This window comes from Bombus affinis, chromosome 3 (genome assembly GCF_024516045.1).
Source record: "Bombus affinis isolate iyBomAffi1 chromosome 3, iyBomAffi1.2, whole genome shotgun sequence".
Classification (NCBI taxonomy): domain Eukaryota; kingdom Metazoa; phylum Arthropoda; class Insecta; order Hymenoptera; family Apidae; genus Bombus; species Bombus affinis.
The window spans coordinates 15,508,695-15,520,457 of NC_066346.1; the positions used below are offsets into that span (position 1 = coordinate 15,508,695).

The window sequence follows — 11,763 nt, forward strand, 5'->3', positions numbered from 1 at the left end:
GCCAATACCGAGTGCGCTGCTATTTACCAAAAAGAAGATGGACATCGATCACCACATCATGCAGCTGCTAACCGGGCATGGGAGCTTCGGTGTCTATAGGAAAAGGACTGGCAGGGACAGCGACAGCAACTGTCTCGACTGTGGAGACCCGAACGACGGTGCAGAGCACGCCCTCTTCGCGTGCCCGAAGTGGACGGACAGAAGGATCGAGCTGGAGAACGCTCTGGGCGGGAAGATAGACGTGGGCAATCTGATCGCCACGTTGACCGCCAAGAACGAGAGCTGGAATAAATTCAGGCAATTCTGCAAGACCGTCATGTGTCACAGGAGGGTGACAGCGAGTGCCTGGGAAGAGGCAAGGAGGAGAACGAGCGAAACAACAACTACGCGGAGCAATGAGGGCAAGAACACGAAACAACGAAAAACCGCAGAAGGAGACCAGCCCAGTATTCTGAACTGGCTGAGAGGACGACATGAGCAGTAACTGCCCGAAGAAGTAGATACAACGGAGCACGAAAGGACAACCCTGATGACTGCCGACAGGTTTTACCGGGGTTGTCTGCCCTCTAAGCGGAGGAAGAAGGAGGAGGGGTTTTTAGTGGGTATGGCAACGACATCCGACCGACTCCCACATAACCCAGTGATGCGGGTCACTGGGCATGCGTAATAGCATTTTCCCCTCCCCACGCAAAAAAAAAGTCATACGAGTAGCATTGAATCGGTGGAAATATCGAATTTCGAAAGTTTGATTCGAGTCCAAGATACGAGATTCCAAAGAGAAAGTTCGCCCTCAGGTCGACGATATCGATTTAATATTACATGCGATTTATTTTCGTTCGCTGAATCAGTGAACTTCTACATTTCACGCGGTTCATCGGGTCGAATGATTTTTCTGCATACAAAGGGCCGGAAAATTTGAAACATACTGTAGCCTAAACCGGTCGCCGGATTAAACTCGACGAAGCTTCGAATCGAGAAAAACGTGCAATCGTAATCTGGCTTTTACGAAAATGGACACAACGACGTTACCGGACAAATAACGAAATTCTTGTCCATTATTGAAATTCTATTGAAATTCTATTAAATCGCCAACTACGTTCTTATTGAAATTTTCATTTATTTCTTTTTAAACGCACGATCGAATTTATCGCACGCGTACTCTTCTGATTATATTCTATCGTTGATATTATTACGACGAACATTGTACATAAAAATTTAGAAAGTTACTATGCACAATATTTGATTTTTTCTCAATTTTACTTTAACGAATTTCGAGTTTTAGTTTACGTTACTTAGAAAGTTCGAATTTTCTCCGTTTATGGCAATACGAAACTATTAGGTCGTCCGAAAAGTTTCTTTCGTTCTATAAGGAAATAATGGATGCACATTTTCCGTTTTATATTATTTTATCGAATTACCTATGATCCGTTTTGTTTTATCAAACTAAAGATCACAATGTTCGACAGATTAGGTTTTATGTTTGTATAAAGATGCGTCGTTGAAAAAGACGTCTCTTTGAAAGAAAGACACTTTCCGGACAACCCAACATACAGGGTGGTTGGTAACTGGTGGTACAAGCGGGAAGGGGGTGATTCTACGCGAAAAAAGAAGTCGAAAATATAGAATAAAAATTTTTCGTTCGAGGTTTTATTTTCGAGCAATTGAAAGAAAAGATTATTGTAGCCTTTCATACTTTAAAACAAACGAATGCGTTAGAAAGTGTTCATAGAAATTTAATTAGAAGAGCAGAAGTATGTGTTGGACAGAATGGGCAACACTTTCGGCAATTTTTGTAATAATAAACTTTATGATTACTTCATGTTATTTCATTATGTATTCCTAATTTTCCGTTGCGGCAAAAACAAACTTAAACTGCGATAATATCCATCGAGACAACGATGTACAGTGAGGTCCGTTATAACGAGACGTGATAAAGTGCACGCGTACCGAGCGAAAATTCAAAGTCGATTTTCTCGAAAACGAAGCCTCAAACGAAAAATTTTTATTCTATATTTTCGACTTCTTTTTCGCGTAGAATCACCCCCTTTCCGTTTGTACCACCAGTTACCAACCAACCTGTATAATATTACTGGAAACATTGTACTCGGACACAAGGTTTAATACGATGCTTTAAATAATAGAAGTTTCAGATGGAACGATAATATTGGGTTGGCAACTAAGTGATTGCGGATTTTGTCAGTGCCACCTAATGATAAAATCCGCAACCACCTAGTTGCCAACCCAATATAAAATATTAGGAGGAAAAAGTCCGAAATAGTAAAAGTTCGTGGTCGACTAAGTGCAGACCAGCATTTTCATGGCGATAAATTAAGTTGAAGCACAATATCATTAATTCTCGATGCTGCAGCGCTCGCCAAGTTTTATACCCCAATTTCGTCCTCGTTTCGACAAATGAAAATACTCCTGATGCTTGAAGAAAATTTCGAACTTTTAACGTTCGAAGAAAGAAACTTGCATATAAAGTAACGGTTCTCTCATATTTTCCTCAAACTCGAGAAAGTTTGTTAACGAAAGGAAGATACGACCGAGTGGAAACTGTGGACAGAATGAAAAATATCTAAACACCCAGAATAACAATCAATTACGAAATTACGAAGAAAAAGTCACACAAATATAAGTCGTGTAATAAATAAATTTCGTAAAACATCGATAAACATTGCTTTGTTTGCTGTTAGTTTGTTATCAACTAAACTGTACATGTAAATGATACTATATCGCGTTAATTTGAATCCAAATTTTCAAAGTTTGAAGAGAAATCGTAAGAAATTTCTACGTGCAACATATTTTTCAGTTTTTACTTTTCCACCTTTTTATTTCTTTTTGCAATGCTTTGTTACGTTACGCGAGATTATAAAAGTTGAGAATCGCGCGGAATAAAACGAACAATAGTACATTTTACTTTCTCGTATAATCTCGATGAGAAAAACAAAATTGTAGCGTATATGGAAAACAAATTTTCGTTCTGCGTAAAATCTCGAGAAATTCTTCCTTTCTTCGTCCGTGTCAGATGATAGACGAATGACGCATCAGATGACTCGTGCGATTCCTTAGCATAGAAGAGTGAATTGAAATATTCACGAAGCGCGATGTACTGTTAACCAGTTAACCGTGGAATTTAGTTTTAGAAATCAACGTGAATAAAATGCAAATAAAAATAAACGACGACGAGTATACACGTCGAACACAAAGAAAATGTGTTACGTGTTCCTGTTATAAGTTTTACGACGACGTTAAACCAAAATGACGATGGCTTACATTTTTCTTCGAAAAAATGAATTATTTCCCACATAAAATGTTAAAATTGTAACAAAATAACAAAATTCGTAAACAAGAAAAATGTGAAAAGATAGAAGAAATTCAGTGGATCCTCCCAGTGTGGTATTTCTCGAAACAGAATATCGCACAAAGTGGCACTTGGCAAATCTAACACCAGCAACGTGAAGTGGATTCGATCAATGATATAACTGGTATAAAATTGGGGAAATGTTTTTTGATAGGAAGCGTAGGTTTTACGGTTGAACTCGTAGATGGTGGAGCAACTTTCGAAGCTCGTGTTCGTGGAATTGCATATTCGATAATTTATTCAACACACATTCGACCAAAAAACTGAATCGCATTATATTTTCTGTATTATATTTCGATCGTTATCGGGGAATACCGGACACACGCAGTAAAACATCCACTCAATTTGCAAGCATACAAAATTGCGCAAACAATTCGGGCATAGCCGATATATCGGTGAAAATAATCAACTGAGTTTATAAAAAGGAATACGTTGTACAGGGAATAACCGATATAACAAAGGAACAAATCAAATTTTTCAGTTTTACTGACAAAGCGAACGTATCACTAAATAACATTCTTAGCGCTTCTTACTAAAATTTGGAATTTTTATGGTAAATGGTAATGTTTTATATTATACGACAGATGAAACACACCGAGATTAACATTTTTCTCGACCTGTTTAATTCATGAAACGCGGTTAACTGTTTAAAAACGCTATCGACGATAGCTTTTCGAAAGATGTATAAATAAAACGAGGAGATAGAGCGAAATGAAATAACAACGAGTCGTTCGATTTCTCGTTATGTCGTGTTGTTAAGAAGCAACAGAAATGAAATTTCAATTTTCCATTAGAATCGACGGAAGGATCAAACGACGATACGGTAAGAGAAATCGCATGATTCCACTCAAGTGGCACCGTTTTGTCAACGCAGGCTAACGCGTGACCTTCGTTTCGATCAACATGGTTCAACATGGATCATACCGCCTGTGCTGTCAGATGTTCAGCCAAATGGTGTTTGCATTTGTCGTAGATAAAACGCTTGGAAAACTCGTCGCGCGCTAGTGCGCTTCTCCGTTTTCGCATGAAATCTCCGACTTTTTTCTACTTTCCTAGTTTCATATTTTTTCTTTTTATCCGTTCTATACGATTCGCCTCTGAAAGGTTATTCTTGCTGTACCGCTACTATTAGGTTGTCCGAAAAGTTTCTCTCGTTTTATGAGGAAATAATAGACGCACGTTCTTTCTTTTATATTATTTTGTCGAATTACGTACGATCCGTTTTGTTCTGTTGAGATAAACACCGCGATATTTCACAGACTTACTTTCACGTTTGTACGAAGGTGCACTGTTGTAAAAAATTCTTTTTGCGAAAGAAAGACACTTTTCGGGCAACTTAATACGTTGTGTTCGTTTTATAAAGAAATAATAGACGCGCGATGTCCTTTCTTTTATATTAGTTTATCGAATTATGCACGAACATAATAATAGAGATATAAGGAAATGGATCGCACCTAATTCGATAAAATGATATAAAACAGAAATTGTTGCTCATCTATTATCATTTTATGAAACGAAAGAAACTTCTCGGACAACCTAGTACATCGAACGACTACCGTTGAATAAATTCTCTAAAAACGAAAATGTTTTTAATCGAATTAAACGATCGAGATGGCTGTAATACTTTTGTAGGATTTTACGAATACTTACCGAGCGTTGAAAGTTCGATGTGCTCAAATACTTATAAGCGATTTTTCTTTCTCGAGACGATTCCCTTTCGTTCGCGAACAACCTAAAAATGGAAAAAATATCGTTAACGGGTGTGTTCGTGGTAATCGTAACAACGTCGTTAACCGATTTATCGATGAATCGTTACGTGTGCTTTACGTTCTTTGCGAGATTCCACGACAAATATCGTTACGCGCGAGTTAATCGAGTAAACGACGTTTAAAACGGTTTAAAGTTATTCCCGATATCGCAACTATAAATAGGGAAATGATACAAAGAACAGTGTTTTAAACCTTTGAGTGCTGTGGGCGCATATAGGTGTCTGGCGAAAGCTATCGGTGTGGACTAAGGACATATATATGCGTTTTCTGTAAGTGCTCGGCATGGACTAAGGACGCATGTATGGGTTTTTCAATTTTTCCGAACACCTATGCAGAAGTAATACTATTACGTTTGCGTGAAATAAATATAAATGCATTCCTTACGGCAGTAAACAAATGCCAATAGTACCTCGTTATTGTTGAAGTGGTCACCACTTGTAAGAAAACTCTACATCTGGTTTTTTTAGTTTTCCCAAGCACTGAATTTTTCACACACAACTAAATTATTAACTCGTGTTATATTTATAAGGTTCAATAATGCGATAATTCAGGGATCGATTCTGAAGTCTGAAAATCGAGTTTTTTTTATTATGAAATGATTTGATAAAATATAAAAATGAACAACAATTAATATGCGTCTATAACAATCAATAACGATGATTATCTAAACGGGAAATTATAAGTCTTTGGTGCAATGCTTACCTGAACGTCCTGAGCTACCGATCTTTCTCCTTCAGTCTTGAAATCTTAAATCTTCAGTCTTCACAATCTCAAACAACTATTCTATAACCTTGTCTGTCTCTCTAATGTAACTCTCTGTCCATCCGTCTGGGGAACACGTGCTTCTTCAACTGCTCCTCCATGCAATAAAGGAAGATCGGAAGATCTTGTATCTTTGAATCTATCAGATTTGTTTTTACATACAAAAGAAAATTAATAAAAATGTGACTTATTTTTATTCATTCTTTTGTACTGTTCGATCGTTCTCCACTATGATACGGTTTCAACGAAGAAACGTTTTATTTATGTTCAAGTGAGAGTTTTCTAAATCAAGATGAGAAGACAATGGTACAGCCCGAATGTGAATGTGGCAAACTATGGCGAGCCTCAAATCGTCATAGAGGAAAGCACATCGGGCGAAGAGGAAGAGGAAGGGCGAAGGAACGAGTCGCCTCCGCGTTGCATGGATCCCGATTCGACACCCTTAAATCCTCATCTATTGTCTCCCTGGCGAGAGGTCAGGAAACGCTCTCTACCGACTCCGCAATGTACTTCCGGGATAACCGCATCACAGGTACTGTCTGATGGTCATATGTAGAAGAACATACTTGCTTATGGGCCACATCCCCTTTCTTGATAATGTATTTTTAGTGTATCCTGTTAGCTTAACAAAACATAACGTTGTCCAACGTTTGCATAATATATTTAAATATATTCCTATTAGGTCATTTGTTGTCTGTATATTTTATACTCTCTATCTTCTCCCCTTTCGCGTTCTCGGTCATGACGACACGTAGGTTAACTCTCAGCGGCATGACGTGGCGAAAATCGATTTATAAGGTTCAATAATGGGATAATTCAGGGATCGATTCTGAAGTCTGAAAATCGAGTTTTTTTTATTATGAAATGATTTGATAAAATACAAAAATGAACAACAATTAATATGCGTCTATAACAATCAATAACGATGATTATCTAAACGGGAAGTTATAAGTCTTTGGTGCAATGTTTACCTGAAAATCGAGAATCGATTTTCAACGTCCTGAGCTATCGACCTTTCTTCTTCAGTCTTTAAATCTTAAATCTTCAGTCTTTACAATCTTAAACAACTATTCTATAACCTTGTCTGTCTCTCTAATGTAACTCTCTGTCCGTCCGTCTGGGGAACATGTACTTCTTCAACTGCTCGTCCGTATCGATCTCTCCGTTCAGCACAGCCTGTCGTGCTACCCGTAAAACAAAAAGAATCCCTATCCTACACGAACTCTAGGGATTTTACATATTTACTAAATTTAGTTTTCTAGTTTATTACCCAAATTCTAGTTAACTGTAAATTTGAATGTTTATAATAAATAATTAAAAATAACTAAAATATAACGCTCTTGAATCATTTAATCTTTTTCATTTTAATCATTTAAACTACTATAACTTATTACGATTTGCGCTTTGAATAGTTAATCAACAGAGTTCAGTCTAACGAAAAAGTATTCCATCCACAGCGATCGTCAGCGCTAGACACGCGCCGTCTTTACGGACGACATAGGCCGTGAGTATTCAGCACTCAAAGGGTTTATCGTCTGTGATAAAGCTTTTAGTTTCGAAAGCTCTGTTAAACTCGTTATGGTAAAATTAATAGACACTATAATTTTAACGAATTATCTTTTGTATTCGTAAGAGGCCCGACGATTTCTTTATTATGGGAAAATAATTTCAGCGATATTTTTCGCTTTTAACGCGTTTGCAGCACGTACGCGTATATCCTTGCCTGTTGCGCGTTATACGTTTTAACGTATGTGCATAATTTTCTATCTACCAAATACGCGCAGCTTTTAACGAAGCAGAGCGAAACGTTTGTAAAATTGAAATGTTAGAACGATGTTTCCGATAAAATTCTTTGTTCCCGGCAGGTTGAACTGCGAGACCGATGCGTTTAAAAGTGCAATTTTTGAGGAATTAAACGCACGAAATTCTGAATATTAGTTCCTTCGTTATGCCTTTGTCATATTCGTTTCTATCTTTATCATTATTCGACAGGTTATTCGCAACTCGTGCAACGAAATAGAAGGATATCCATACGTTGATCCAAATTTCTTCTTTCAATCATATAATTGGCTTTCTTTTGCATAAAATGATATTATCGAAACGTTATCATAGATATAATCTGGTTCTGGAAAAAATCGAAGAACGTCGTGTGAAAATCGATTTTAATTTAAATTGTCTTAAATATCCTTTAACGAATACGTCGTATTCTTTCGTTCTATTACGTTTAAATTAACAGTTATCGTCCTTTATGTCGGCCATTTCCTTCGTTTACGTTCTTTTTCACTTTCTACCGTAATAGATCAGCCACGGATAGTCCATTTCGACGAATAGTTTCTCTCGATCGACGTGGAAACCGTCGAAAAGAAAGATTTAGGATATTGTAGCCGTTCGCCGATAAGGAGCGCCATTTACGCCGAAGGAGATCCGTTCTCTTAGAACGTTCATAGAGCTCTGGGTCTTTTCGTTCTATAAGATTAATATAAATCTAGAAATTGTACAGCCCAACTTTAAGTCTATCGCAGCTTCGTTCGAACGACGTTACTTCGTCCTGTACAAATTTCGATTCCTCCGATGAAACGTGTATTCACAGCAAAGTACTTTTTTCTGTAATCTTATTATGGCTTGCGAAAGTGTTCGAATAATCTTGATCGTTCCGAGGTGACGCGTATCATACGAACAATAGAAAACTCGGAAAATACCGAAAGGTCGGATGATACCGGCGTTCGTACGGTAAAATCGTAAAATTGATTTCGATAACTTAACATCGTACGTGCGTTTCAGTTTAGTTGACTATTTGATCGATTAAAAGTTCAATTAATCTATTTACTTTGTTCGCGCGGTGCCGGCGTTAAAATTTCGAAAAAAAAAACGCGCAGTTAGGAGAAAGCTGGAAACACATCGTATAATACGAGACTCGGATAGCCGAAACTTCACCGAGCTGGCGGAAATTTTGCGTAGGATCGCGTATTATGCCAAACAGTTTGAAATCCCGTTAACGCTGTAACGAGACACGACTATCGTGATTATGTTCGTTACATCAGTTGCGACTCTTCAATTTTTGTACTTTCGAGTCTGTCCCTATTTTAACGATAATAAAACATATTTGTAACGTTGGGAGAAGAGGTTTAATCAAGAAAATTGAAACGAAAATGTGCGATCTTTTTTCATTTTCTTCAAAACGAAGGTATTCTCTAACGTTGTAAGAACGTAATTGGGTCGACCCACACATAACTCGAGCTGAAATGATCGAAAGGGCGTTGCAGGCTTTTTTTTATTTATTACAAGCGTACAGTTTTGTCAGGTTCAGCCAAATATTAGGTTGCCCCAAAAGTGTCTTTCCTCTACGAATATGTCTTTTACGACAATGCATCTTTATACAAACACGACAGCTAATCTGTCAAATGTCGTGGTCTTTACCTTAATAGAACAAAATGGAACGTACGTAGTTCGATAAAATAAAGGAAACAAGAAACGTCGTGCGTCTATTATTTTCTTATAAAACGAAAGACTCTTTTGTTGTACAACCTGATATTTGAACTGTCGATAATTTTCGAGAAAGGTCCTGTAACTTTCATATACATTTTCCGATCCATTTCAAATTTTTCCAATACAATACTCGCGTCTCGTTACAGCACCAGCGAAATTTCCAAATATCTCGCATGACACGCATCGCACATTCGTGAAAACATTCCGTGATAAACGTTGGAACGCTTTCTCAAGCCATTGGGTATATCGCACCGAATAATTTCGAAATTTCACTGGCGCTGTAACGAGACAAAACTATGGTGATTATTGTTATTATACGTGCAAAATGTGGAACAGATTTGAAAATGTATCACACAAGTATCGGAAAAAAGATCATCGAATTATTGGAAAAACCAATTTTGTTCTCTACGTCGATAAGCCACGGTAAATAGCGAGATCGTTTTTGAGACTAATAGTGCGTTTAAAACTATTGTTCATACCGTGTGCTAATTTTTCACTGATACTAAATAAACTACGTTCGCAAGTAAATGTCCAGAATAACGTAATTTCCATCTGCATCGTCGGTTTCGTTTCAAATTTCGCTGTTATAATTCTCGCAGCGGTTCCTGTCTCGTTACAGCGTTAACAAACTTTCGGAAAGTGTCGCGTAATGCGCATTTGGAAAAAATTTTCCGTTGCGAACGTTGGAATAGCAGCGCGAGCCACCGCGCAAACCGCGGGAAACAATTTTTCCTTGGAAAACTTGGAAGCTCGTGTCATCGTTTAGAACACGTACCTGCGTTGTGTTTTATCGATGTTCGGTACTTTGAAGTCTAAGTATAAACCTTGCTTGCACGGTGCAACTAATCCGTGACAAATCGAGCAAAGTAGAGGCTGCATTTCATCGAATCAAGGAACGTTTGACGTGTACAACGTTTTTTTTTTTTTATTTATTTATTAAAATTCACAATTTGTCCAATTTGGACATTTGGTGGAATTTTTTAACGGTTAAATTAGCATGTTGGTGCCTACCCCCAGCGGGGTACCATCCTCGTGTTTGTTAGGTTATGTCCTTTATAAGGTCTGCTGGGTGCTTCCTTTTTAGTCTTCTGTCTATATTTATGGTTTTGTATGTTTCCGCAGCTAGCCGGTTTGTGTGTGTTGCTATTCTTGATTTGTATTTCTCGGAGTATCTGCTAATTTCTTCCTTGACCGTTGGCATTCCCAGGTCCCTTCGTATATCTTCGTTTCTGACGTACCAAGATCCGTTTACTATTGTTCTGAGGATTTTAGCCTGTATTACCTCTATTTTGTTTATATGGCTCATTGCTGCCGTCCCCCATAGTGGTATTCCGTACGTCCAGATTGGTTTTATGATCGTTTTATATATTTTTAATTTATTTTCTGTGCTTAGTTTGGATTTTTGGCTTGTTAGCCAATGCATTTGTCTCCTTGTTTTCTGTATTTTTTCTACTATCGATTTGATGTGTAGTTTCCAGGTGAGTTTTTGATCTAAGTGGAGTCCTAGGTATTTGACATGCTTTGTTTGCGTTATATGCGTGCCGTTCAATAGGATGTTTGGTGGTATCTTTTTTCGTAGCGTGAATGTAATATGGTTGCATTTATTGGGGTTTGCTTTTATTTGTTTTTCTTGTAGCCAATTTTCTATTTTAATGATATGTTCTTGTAGTATTTTGACTGCCGTTTCTGGGTTAGTATGCCTGACTAGTATAGCTGTGTCGTCCGCGAATGTCAATACTGTGCTGTTGGTAGTTGTTGGTATGTTCGCCGTGTATAATGTGTATAGTATTGGGCCTAGGACGCTTCCTTGTGGTACCCCGGCCTTGATGTCTTTAACTTGAGAATGTGTGTCCTTGATTTTTATTACGAAGGTTCTGCTGCTTAGGTAGGATTTTATTAAGTGGTGTATTTGCTCCGGGAATTGTTTCCTAATTGTTTGTAGTAGACTTTCATGGTTAATTTTATCGAATGCTTTCTCTATGTCTATAAAGAGGGCTGTGCAGAATTCCTTGTTTTCTAGTGCTACTATTATTTCGTTTATAAGCCTGTGCATTTGCTCTATCGTGGAGTGTTTGTTTCTGAAACCAAATTGGTGATCCGGTATTAGTTTTTTTGTCTCTATTATTGTTTTTATCCGGCAATATATTATTTTTTCCAGTATTTTGGAAAATACTGGAAGCAGTGATATTGGTCTGTAAGATGCAGTTTGGTGCGGGTCTTTGCCTGGTTTATGTACAATTTTGATCTGTGCTAATTTCCATGGTTCGGGGAAGTATTGAATTCTTAGAATTGCATTGAATATTATTGTCATTAGTCTTATTGCTTTTGGCGGAAGGTTTTTCAAGATTTTACCATTGATTAGGTCGATTCCTGGCGCTTTGT

General features: G+C 37.6%; 1 long non-coding RNA gene across 1 annotated transcript; it reads right to left on the bottom strand.

Annotated features, from left to right (window-relative positions):
* Positions 1-5,109: 5,109 nt before the first annotated feature.
* On the bottom strand, positions 5,110-7,046 carry LOC126914839 (uncharacterized). The gene is made up of 4 exons (XR_007709852.1): positions 6,909-7,046; positions 5,836-5,857; positions 5,543-5,700; positions 5,110-5,460 (listed from the first exon to the last, which is right to left on the bottom strand). It is a non-coding gene; the product is annotated as an uncharacterized LOC126914839 (long non-coding RNA).
* Positions 7,047-11,763: the final 4,717 nt, after the last annotated feature.